This window comes from Mesocricetus auratus, unplaced genomic scaffold, assembly GCF_017639785.1.
Source record: "Mesocricetus auratus isolate SY011 unplaced genomic scaffold, BCM_Maur_2.0 Super-Scaffold_100676, whole genome shotgun sequence".
NCBI classification, from domain to species: domain Eukaryota; kingdom Metazoa; phylum Chordata; class Mammalia; order Rodentia; family Cricetidae; genus Mesocricetus; species Mesocricetus auratus.
Genome location: NW_024429266.1, coordinates 53,087,943 through 53,100,153, shown reverse-complemented (window position 1 = coordinate 53,100,153; position 12,211 = coordinate 53,087,943).

Here is a 12,211-nt window from a genome sequence, read left to right as displayed (position 1 = left end):
TGACCCTGATGTTTATTAAACAAAGCAATAGTCATTGTATCACCTCTTCATGGTTCCTGCCAGGCCCGGAGCAAACAGAAGCAGTGTCTGGGCAGAAGGACGGGTACAGAAGACACAAAGGCAGACCCCAGTGAATGTCCAGTGGGGACTGGAAAGGGGACACATTGTGACTTTTTAAAAATATGTATGGATGATTTGCTGCATGTGTGTCTGGGTACCACATGTGTGTCTGGTGCCTTTGGAAACCAGAAGAGGGCATCAGATCCCCTAGAGCTGGAGTCACAGACAGTTATGAGCCGCCATGTGGGTGCTGGGAATCAAATCCTGGTCCACTGAACCATCTCTCCAGCCTTCTGACTTTTCTTCCCCCCTCCAAGTGACAAGATTGTGTGGCAGCTTCTGAGTAGGCAGAGGAAGAATGCTCTGGTGACTCTCAAGTGCTCCGCAGGTTCATTCCATATCAGTCCCCCTTCTGCAGTCCCAGCTGCAGGTAGCCAACCTCTCTCTGACAGGTTAGTATTTGTCGTGGCTGGTAGGGTTACTATTAACATTGTCACATTTTGTTATTATTTACGGCTATTCATCTCTTAATGTGCCTAATTTATAAGTTACTTTAGCATGGGCACATGTACTTATGAAAATACATTTATTATATATGTAATATCTATATATGTATGTATAGGGTTTGATATTATCCATGGTTCCAGGCTTCCATGAGGGATCTTGGAAGAAACCTTCCATGGACTACAGCATAGAACAATGACAGCAACCTCTCATTAAACATCACTTGCTCATTCATGTCACTAATAAGTGACAGCCTACATTAGCTCAGTTAATTTTTAAAATAATTGTGTGAGAAGAGACACCATGACCAAGGCAGTCTTATAGAAGAAAGGACTGAACTGAGGTTTGCTTATAGTTTACAGAGCACCACTGCAATGTTAGGATACTCATTGTAATATGTGTTCTGCCCCCATCAAATAGAAAACCTGTGTGTGTTGTTACTTTTCTGTGGCTGTGATGAAATCCCACAGTCAACGACAACTTAAAAAGTAAAGAATTTATTATTATTATTTTATGGGCATTGTTGTTTTTCCATGGGTGTTGATCCCCTGGAACTGGAGCTACAGACAGTTGTGAGCTGCCACGTGGGTGCTGAGAATTGAACCCAGGTCCTCTGGAAGAGCAACCAATGCTCTTAACCACTGAGCCATCTCTCCACCCCCCTGCCCCCCAAATAAAGAGTTTATTTGGGCTTAGTTTCATAGGGAGAGTATGTAATGGGGGAGGTGTAGCAGGCAGCCAGGGCAGGAAGCTGAGGGATCCCATCTTCACCACCAGGCAGAGACAGCAACTGTAAGCCAGACAAGGCTATACTGTCAGAGTCATCCCCCAGGGAGCACTTCCTCCAGCAAGGCCCCACCTCCCAAAGGCTCCTTAACCTCCACAGACAGCACCACGGGGAAGGAGCGCTAAGTGTTCAAATGCCACGAGTCTTTGAAGAACGGGCATGTTTCCCGATTCTTGCCGCCCACGACAAATGGATGTGTGCATGATGTGGTTTGCGGCCATTTTCCATTCATCCTCTGTCCAGACGTATGTGCTGAGTGGGAAGAACAGGAACAAAGGTGGCGCGAAGGCTCTCTTCGTAGGGCAGCTCGTGGGAGGGGGCACTCACACAGACACCAGCCTGGTTCCACTCAGCTGCAGAGGACAGGTCACAGCCCTGTTTGTCCCACCCTCATGATCTGCAAAAGGCTTGTCTGTTGGGGCAAAATACTGCCTTAGCAATAAGGAACATGTTTAAAACGTTTCGTAAGGGCTGTAGAGATGGCTCGGCAGGTAAGAGCACGTATCGCTCTTCCAGAGGTCCTGAAGTCATCTGTCAGCCCCTCCCGACCACCTGTAACTCCAGCTCCACAGAGATGGATCCCTCTAGCCTCTGTGGGCACCTGCACTCGTGGGTACACACACACAATTAAAAAGCACATCTCTAAAACGCTTTCCCAGACGTGGTCACGGCACATGCCTGCAATTTCAGCACTGGGAAGAGGCAGGAGCATCATGATCCATGGCCAGCTTGGGCTAGTGAAACCCTGCTTTATTGTGGTGACTGATCTCGGTTGTCAATTTGACTACATCTAGAACCAAACATAAAAACCAAGCAGCTGGGCTCACCTGTGAGGGGAAGACCACCCTAAATCAAATCGTCTGAGGTCAGAAGACCCACTCTAAACCTGGTGGCTGCCTCCCCGCATAAAGGAGACGAAAGGACACTTTTGCCTTTTTCCTTCTTGTCCTGCTCTTGCCGGTAAGTGCATCTACTCTGCTGCTGAGGCATTCCCTTCCCAGGCATTAGAGCCTACTTCTTCGGGATTCCAATGTAGACTGAAGAACAGCCAAGACACCCAGCCTTGGAGACTGGATGACGATGACTATCAGATTCTTGACCTTTCTGTCAGAAGACAGCCATTGTTGGACTAGCCCGACTACAGCCTGAAAGCCACGCTACAAAATCCCCTGCATATATAGATTCATTCTAACAGCTGTTCCTCTAGAAAGCCCTGACTAATGCAGTTATCTACTTTACTGGGCCGAGTGTGGCAGCTGGCCCCAGGAGAGTTCAGTGACACCTCCTGATGCTGAGAGCTTTCCCAAGAGCTTCTGCAGTTGCCAACAGTTGCCTGCAGGTGTCGCCATTGGAACAGTGAGTGATCCACTGAGGAGCTGGTGCCACTTTTGCCTAGGGCTTTCTCAATTCCTTGCTTCTGTTTTCTGTTTGATTGATTGATTGATTTTGGTTTTGGTTAAAAGACAGGGTTTCTCTGTGTAGCCCTAGCTGTTCTGCAACTTGTTCTGTAGATCAGGCTGGTCTCGAACTCACAGAGAGCTGCCTGCCTCCAGAGTGTTGGGATTAAACACTCTGCACTTGCTCCTGTTTTTAACTTAAAATTGACTTCTCATTTTAGGTGAAGTTGCATTAAATGTTAAGTAAGTACGATTTATTTTTATTGTTGTTGGGTTTTTTGTTTGTTTTTTTGGGGGGGAGGGGAGGTTGAGGCATGGTTTCTGTGTGTCCTAGAACTAGATGTAGACCAGACTGACCTCAAACTCAAAAGATCCACCTACCTCTGTGTCCCAGGTGCTGAGAGCAAAGGCATGTGCCAACACCTCCCAGCTAGTTCTACTCATTTTTAAATGTTTATATGCAATTATATGTCAGTTAAAAGTACAAAAATGTTAAAGAGTAAAAGCAAGGAATTCATTAGCCTTGACCAAAAACAAAAAATAAAGACAAGAGTCATTATTGAGATAAATGTTGGTCACTGTCCTACTTAGGGTTTCTATTGCTTCGATGAAACACCATGACCGAAAAGCAAGGGTTTGGCTTACACGTCTACACTGTAGTCCCTTATTGAGGGAGGCCAGAACAGGAACTCAAACAGAGCAGGATCCTGGAGACAGGAACTAATACAGAGGCCGCAGAGGGGTGCTGCCCACTGGCTTGCTCCCCATGGCTTGCTCAACCTGCTTTCTTACAGAACCTAGGACCACCAGCCCAGGATGGCACCACCCACAGTGGATCCTCCGCCATCAATCACTAAGAAAATGCATTACAGCCAGATCTCATGGAGACATTATCTCAGTTGAGACTCCATCCTCTCTGATGACTTTAGCTTGTGTCAAGTTGACATAACACTAGCCAGCACAGTCACTTTTGGTGTTAAAAAATAGGAAGTTTTTTGTTTTGTTTTACCTGCATGTATGTTCATACACTACATGCGTGTGTTGCCATCGGAGTCCAGAAGAGAGCATTGGATGTCCTTGAACTGAAGCTGCAGACAATTTGTGAGCCAACTTTTCTACCTTTTTCTAACTCTTCTTTTTTTAAAGGTTTATTTATTTATTTTCTGTGTATGAGTGCTCTATCTACATGTACACCTTTATGCCAGAAGAGGACATCAGATCCCAGTATAGATGGTTGTGAGCCACCATGTGGTTGCTGGGAATTGAATTCGGGACCTCTGGAAGAGCAGCCAGTGCTCTTAACCGCTGAGCCATCTCTCCAGCCCCTGTAACTTCTTTTAAAGCTCAATTTCTATAGTTGATATCTTCTCCTTTTCTGCCCCTCTTATTGGTCTGTCCACTTTCTTCCTTGTTCTCAGTGCTGTGAATCTGCTCTGGTGGCCCATCCCAGATCTACATCCTGAACCACAAGATGGCCACGTGACCAAGAAGAGAGGGGGAAAGCCCAGGGCCCAGGGACTTCAGTTATGTTTCTGGGCCCAGCTGTGTCTGCAGTGAGGGTTTGCTGAGCTGGGCTTTTTCAGTTACATGAAGCAATTACACTTCTATGACTAATAACCAAAATCACTACCAAGCATTTGGGCCGGGTGGGTAGGCTGCCAATGGCAGTTGCCTAAGTGATATCTGTGATCAGCAGATTAGGCAAAAGATTAGCAGTTAGGAAACAGAACAGAGTCCACGAGGCTCCGGTCCTGTGTAGTAGGACTGCTACCCACAGCTGGGCCCAGAATCCCCCACTGCAGGGACCTGGCAAGTAGGGAAGCTGTTCTCTGACCTTTGTCATCTACTGCTCGACTCAGACACCTGGGGAAGGAGAAGGAAGCAGACAGGAGGGGGCTGAGGGGAAAGCCTAGTGGCTAGTGATCAGGCAAGAAGGGGCCTAACTCTGCTGGCCACTTGTAAAAGAAAGGGGGTGAGGCGGAGGGAACACAGAATTTATCCCTGGGGAAATACAGGCTGCTTATTTTCTCTACAGGCTTCTGAACTCTTTAGGGAGCTCAGGAAAATATGTAACCTCCATTTCTCTAGCTTTGTTTTCAGCTTAGAGACAAGGTGTGGATTAGGTGTGGGGATCTAAGGCCCAGGTGGACTGCCAGGCCATTCCATACATTCGTTTCCACCAGTTCCCAGTAGATAGCCAACTGGTGGTACAAACCCAGCCAGCTCTCGGATAGGAAAGAGAAATGTTTCCATTGTCCTGTTTATTGCAAAATGCACACCCTGTCAACTGTTCCCTTTGCATGCATGAGCGTGCTCTGCAAGCCCCCTGCTGTCTGTCCTGCAGTGGGGTTGGGTACTCTGTGACCCACTGTCCGGAGGAATGGTTTTTTTCACTCATTTGCTTGAGGTCATTGGAAGGACGATCTGACCTTTATAAAAAGGAAATCCAAGTCTCACGCTTTGATTAGATGACTTTTGACAATACGTTGCTGTTGTGGCATTGAAAACTTATTGAGGGAGGTTTCAAAGGCTTCATGCCCATTGCTCAGGCCTGGGAAAACACTACTGAACTATTCATATAAAGTGTTACATTCAATTGAAGTTCCTGTTGATGTTTCCAAGAAGCACCCCTAGTAAGTGAAGCTGCTATGTTTCTGGCAGTTCCTAGGTAAACATAGCCCTTGTTGGTCACCTGATCAGTCTGCAGGGACAGTCAGGAGTCTTTAAACTTTCCCAAAAGTTCATGGCCCATTCCACGTGCTGAGGGTCTTGCAGTTTGCCCTCGTTGCCTCTGAAGTAGACGTGCAATTATCAGAAAGTTCACTGGCTCCGCACACAATGCCCCGAGGGCCTTTTATTTTATTTGGAGCTTTGCACTGAGCCTCAGAAGGACTTAGAACGCGTGCAATGGCGTGGACACAGTTGACTCAGCAGTAAGAAAGCCCTCTCCTCCATGGCAGGCCTCCTAGCTTTCTTCCGCTGAAGCTGAAGTATTGAGGGAGACACTTTGTAATCTAGCAGCTCCCCAAACCTAATCCTGGCTGTAACTGTTGCAAAATGCACACATGTGACATCATAGACTCTTTACTCCTTGGGTATTTTCAAAATCCTCAGAGCAGGAACGGGCCTCCTTTAAAGTGCACAGTGATTTATGCAAAGAGACTTGGTTCCTGGAAGTCCCTAGTGTGCTTATCAAAAAGCATTAAGCAGGCATGCGGGGAGCAGTCTGGGGAAGTCATCATCGCAGGGGTTTTTGGCAAGGCAGAGAAGGGCTTTTCTTAACAGAGCACATGGGGACTGGAATGCTCCCAAGGCTTTCCTTTCCTTTTTTGTCCATGAAGTTAACTTCAGAGTAGATCTGTGAAGAGAAAAGGCAGGGCCCCAGTTAGGCAGCATCTGTTCTCGGCCAAGCCTGGGGCTCTTGCTGTCTCTATAGTCGTTCCCTGCTCCTGAAGACACTCTTCAGCATCACCACCTCTGGCTTCAAACTGATGGCTTCTTGGCTGGTGTAGCCTGTGACCCCTGCACGCTCCCCTAATATCTCTCTAAGTGACCTCTCCTTGTGCTAGGATTTGTACTATTGATCATTATTTGGGGGGTCAAAGTTTAGGGCCCTAGTAAAGATTGTGTCCAAGTGAAGTTTTATGGTATTTTAATTTTATCTGGGGAGACCAATGATTTTTCTAGATTGTGGGGTTTTGCAGAAGATTAAAGGGTATATAGTAGATGCCAAGGTCTCTAGAAAAGCCATCCTATTCTTTCCCCACCCCCACCCTTCCCTTCGGAGAGTTTTTGCTTCTTAGAGGCAATACCTCTTCCCCTAGCACCCAGAGGTCCAGCCTGACCAACACCCTGCGGCTCCCAGAAGTCCTTAATCTCTGAAGTCTACTGTCCTTCCTCTGGCGGGGTGAGTCTGTGTGTTAGTGTTCAGGCATCTGTACTGACCTGTCCTTGGGGCTCTGACAGGATGTGCCCTCAGCTGCAGCCACTAAGAGCACCACCTGTGTGCATTCACTACATTCCCTTCTAAAAGGGCCCTGCCCACCTCCCACCTCTCTCTCTCTCTCTCTCTCTCTCTCTCTCTCTCTCTCTCTCTCTCTCTCTCTCTCTCTCTCTCTCTCTCTCTCTCTCTCTCCTTCCTTCTCTGCCTCTGCCTCTCCTCCTCTCTCCCTCCCTTTCTCTCTGCCTCTCTCTTCTCTTCTGCCGTTCCTGTCCCCAGAGGCTGGTCTCCCTTCTCCCCTCCCCCTCCCCCTCCTTCCCCTTCACTTTCCCCCAATAAAAAACCCTGCACCCAGGCTCTCTCATGTGCTGCTTTTTTAAGCCACGACACCGTGGACTGTATAGAACGGTCTAGGGGCAGATAAAGAGGCTGCACAGCCTGCGGTTTACCCAGTTGCGGGGCTGTGATCTGGACAGGCAGAGGTGAGTTGAGGAAAGGGCTGCAGCTTTAGGACACGGGGACCCCAGGGTCCATTTGCCAGGGCGACAGTGACTCCAGCTTCTTCCAAAACCTTCCAGCAGACAAGGGAGCTTGCTGCTGGGCTTACTGAGTTACCTGAGGTCTTACTCCTATTTACCCTCTCGCTTGTGCTTCCCTGGCAGGGGCAAAGGAAATCCAGGCTAGGACAATATTAGCTTGAACTTGCATAACAGGAATCCATGACCTGTGTTTCGACTTCTGCCCTTATCTTTCTGTATGACCTTAGGCAAACAGGCCTTCTTTGTTGCTCGGAACTCCACTGTGTAGTCACCGCAGGGGCCACAGAGAGGAGATGGCAGTAGTACTTTGTGAGGAGCCGCCCTCGCTATCGCTATTGCCGTTAGAAGATGGCGCTGACATCCACTGTCAGTTGGAGTTAACTGTCGCTGTCAGTTGGAGTTAACTGTCGCTGTCAGTTGGAGTTAACTGTCGCTGTCAGTTGGAGTTAACTGTCGCTGTCAGTTGGAGTTAACCGTTTAAACTGTGCCTCTCCCGTGACGTCATCTGGGGTGATGTGCAAACCACCAATCCCGGCTCTACACATCTCACTCGGAGCTCCTAGGCTTATATAAGGGGCTGGGTTTCTTAGCTTGGGGTCTCCCTCTAAGAAGCTGATCATCTATCTCTCAAGATGCATTAAAGCTTTACTGCAGAAGGATCCGAGTGTTCTGCGTCGTTCTTGCTGGCGAGACGGTAGCGCGGGACATCTGGTGCCGAAACCCGGGAACTCTTCAACATCGCCGGCGCCGCGGGAGACCCCTCGGAAAACGGGGCGGATTCAGAACTGCAGGGACGTAGGTTCAGAGAGGTATGCTTTATCCTGAACAACCCTTTTCTCGACTTTGGCCTTAGTTTGTCATCACCGTGGGACTGGTCAGTGGAGGCTTTGGTGCTAGTCCTGTTTGTCCTTCTCCTTCATCGTGGCTGGTGCTGACAGAACGGCGCTGTCCGTCTGGCGCTGTCCGTCTGGCGCTGTCCATCTGGCGCTGTCCATCTGGCGCTGTCAGTCTGGTGCTGTCAGTCTGGTGCTGTCAGTCTGGTGCTGTCAGTCTGGTAACGGAGTTGAGCGCGTTTTTTAGATAAGCTGTCAGCGCGATGGGGTCGTCACAGTCAGTGGTTACAGCCTTACAGACTGTGCTAAAACAAAGAGATCTTAAAATTGCACCACGAACACTTCAAAATTTTGTGAAGGAGGTAGATAGAGTGGCACCATGGTATGCTTGTTCCGGGTCCCTCACTGTGGCCTCATGGAACAAGCTAGGTAAAGAACTAGACAGGAAGCATGCAGAAGGAGATCTCCACTTAGGTACCAAAGCCATTTGGAAGCTAGTTAAAAACTGCTTGGAGGATGAGGCCTGTCACCCTGCTATAATAGAAAGTCAGGGAACCTTAGAGGAAGTTCAGGATAGCATGTCAGAAACTGAACGGAGTGAGAGAATGGGAGCTCGCAAAAGAAAAGACATGTCTAAGAAAAAAGGCCCTCCCCAGGAAGTTAAGAAAGGGGGAGAGAAAGAAGGGAGTTATCATTCACCCCTTAACAAATCTAAGAAAAAGAAAAAGCCAGAATCTAGTCTATACCCTGCAGTAGAGCTAGAAGCCTTGGAGCTAGATAATTCTGATTCTGACACTCTGGATTCTAGCGAAGAAGGTGGTCTAGAGGAGGAGGTGGCACGGTATGAGGAAAAAGATATCACCCTGATAGACACCGGCCACTGAAAACAAAAATGAATGTGAGGCCACCGCCTATAAATCCGGCGGGCTCACGCCCTCAGCGCCTCCGCCATATGAGCTTTGGCTGAATACTGGTACTGACTCCTTTTTACCTTTAGAGGAACGGAGAAAAATACAAATGGCTTTTCCAGTATTCGAGAATGTGGAAGGCGGAAGAGTACATACCCCCGTAGATTACAATCAAATTAAAGAATTGGCCGAATCCGTTCGTAATTATGGGGTCAATGCTAACTTTACCACATTACAGGTGGAAAGGCTTGCTAATTTTGCCATGACTCCCACTGACTGGCAAACGACAGTGAAAGCAGTGCTTCCCAACATGGGACAATACATGGAATGGAAGGCTCTCTGGTATGATGCAGCCCAGGCACAAGCTAGAGTTAATGCCACGGCTGAAGATGAGAATCAGAGGCAGTGGACATTTGAAATGCTGACAGGTCAGGGTCAACATGCCCTTAATCAAACCAACTACATCTGGGGCGTCTATGGTCAGGTGTCGGCCGCCGCTATTAAAGCATGGAAGGCCCTCACAAAAAGGGAGAGTCCAGTGGACACCTTACAAAGATTGTCCAAGGACCCCAAGAGCCATTTTCAGACTTTGTGGCCAGAATGACAGAGGCCGCCAGTCGCATCTTTGGTGATTCAGAACAAGCTATGCCCCTGATTGAGCAACTTGTCTATGAACAAGCAACCCAGGAATGTCGAGCGGCTATCGCCCTCGCAAAAGCAAAGGTTTACAAGATTGGCTCAGAGTGTGCAGGGAGCTGGGGGACCCCTAACCAATGCAGGACTAGCTGCCGCCATTTTACAAACGCACAGGTATAGAGATTTATCTAATCGAAAAGCTTGTTTTAATTGTGGGAGAATGGGGCACCTTAAGAAAGATTGTCAAGCCCCTGAAAGAACAAGAGAATCGAAGCTTTGCTATCGTTGTGGTAAAGGTTATCATAGGGCTAGCGAATGCAGGTCAGTCCGGGATGTAAAAGGGAGGCTTCTGCCCCCTATTGAAGAATCCAAGGTACCCCAATCAAAAAACGGGTCACGGGGCCCATGGTCCCAGGGCCCTCAGAAATATGGGAACCAATTTCAGAAAAGCAATCAAGAGGAAGTAGAGGTTTCCGAGGAACCTCCGGAATGGACTTGCGTGCCGCCTCCGACTTCTTACTCATGCCCCAAATGAATGTTCAACCGGTCCCAGTCCATTCCCCTGGACCTTTGCCCCCTGCCACCATTGGGCTTATTCTGGGCCGTGGCTCCTTAACTTTACAGGGACTCATTATATATCCTGGGATTGTTGACCCATATCATAAAGAGGAGATTCAAGTTCTCTGTTCTAGCCCTCGGGGTGTATTTTCTATAAAGCAGGGAGATAGAATTGCACAACTGGTGTTGCTGCCCTCCCTCGGGGATGGAGAAACCTACACTTTACAAAAAAGGGCTATGGGATCTTCTGGAAGTGATTCAGCCTATCTGGCTATACCCCTAAATGAGAGACCTACAATAAAATTGTTAATTAATGGAAAAGAATTTGAAGGGATAATGGATTCGGGAGCAGACAAAAGCATTATTTCACTCCATTGGTGGCCGAAGTCTTGGCCCACTGTTGTTTCATCTCATTCTCTACAAGGTCTTGGATACCAGTCCTCTCCTGCCATCAGTGCCTCAGCCTTAACCTGGCGGGATGCTGAAGGCAAACAGGGATGTTTTACCCCCTATGTGTTGCCACTCCCTGTAAATTTATGGGGACGAGATGTGTTACAAGCCATGGGCATGACCCTAACTAATGAATACTCCCCCCAGGCATCAGCCATTATGGCAAAGATGGGGTATACAAATGGTAGAGGCTTGGGTAGGCAAGAACAAGGCAGAATAAAACCCATTACACAACACGGAAATCGGGGTAGAAAAGGACTGGGTTTTATTTAGGGGCCGTTGAGGCTTCACGACCCATACCATGGAAAACAGAGGAGCCGTTATGGGTCTCTCAATGGCCTCTATCCTCTGAAAAATTAGAGGCTGTCACAAGATTAGTGCAAGAACAGGAACGGCTGGGGCATCTAGAGCCTTCTACCTCCCCATGGAATACACCAATTTTTGTTATTAAGAAGAAATCTGGGAAGTGGAGATTACTCCACGACCTGCGGGCCATTAACAATCAGATGCATCTTTTTGGCCCTGTTCAAAGAGGCCTTCCTTTGCTTTCTGCACTTCCTCAAGATTGGAAGCTTATTATTATAGATATTAAGGATTGTTTCTTCTCTATTCCACTTTACCCACGGGATAGACCAAGGTTTGCCTTCACTATCCCTTCTCTTAATCATATGGAACCAGACAAGAGATTTCAGTGGAAGGTACTGCCGCAAGGCATGGCCAATAGCCCAACAATATGTCAGCTATATGTGCAGGAGGCTTTGGAGCCAATTAGGAAGCAATTTACATCTTTAATCGTTATCCATTATATGGACGATATTCTTATTTGTCACAAAGAGTTAGATGTTTTACAAAAGGCTTTTCCCATGCTGGTGGCTGAATTAAAACAGTGGGGATTAGAGATTGCCTCAGAAAAGGTTCAAATTGCAGATACAGGCCTCTTTTTGGGCTCAAAGATTACTCCCAAAAATATAGTTCCTCAGAAAATAGAAATTCGCAAAGACCACTTACAAACATTAAATGATTTTCAGAAACTTCTGGGAGATATAAATTGGTTGAGGCCCTTTTTAAAAATTCCATCTGCTGATCTAAAACCCCTCTTCGATCTCCTGGAGGGTGAGCCTCATATCTCCTCACCCAGAAAATTTACCCCTGCCGCCCACCGAGCCTTACAGATGGTGGAAGAGGCCTTACAGGAAGCACAATTACAACGAATTGAGGAGTCACTACCTTTTAATCTGTGTGTTTTTAAGACAGCTCAATTGCCAACTGCAGTCCTGTGGCAACATGGACCATTACTTTGGATTCATCCAAATGCTTCCCCTGCTAAGATTATTGACTGGTACCCTGATGCTGTTGCACAGCTCGCGCTTCGCGGAATAAAAGCAGCTGTTACACATTTTGGCAGGGATCCTGATTCCTTGATTGTGCCTTATACTGCTGCACAAGTTCAGACCTTGGCAGCCACATCTAGTGATTGGGCAGTTTTAGTTACTTCCTTTTCAGGACAAATTGATAATCATTTTCCAAAGCATCCAATTTTACAGTTTGCCCTAAACCAGGCTATAGTGTTTCCACAAGTGACAGCTAAAGACCCACTCC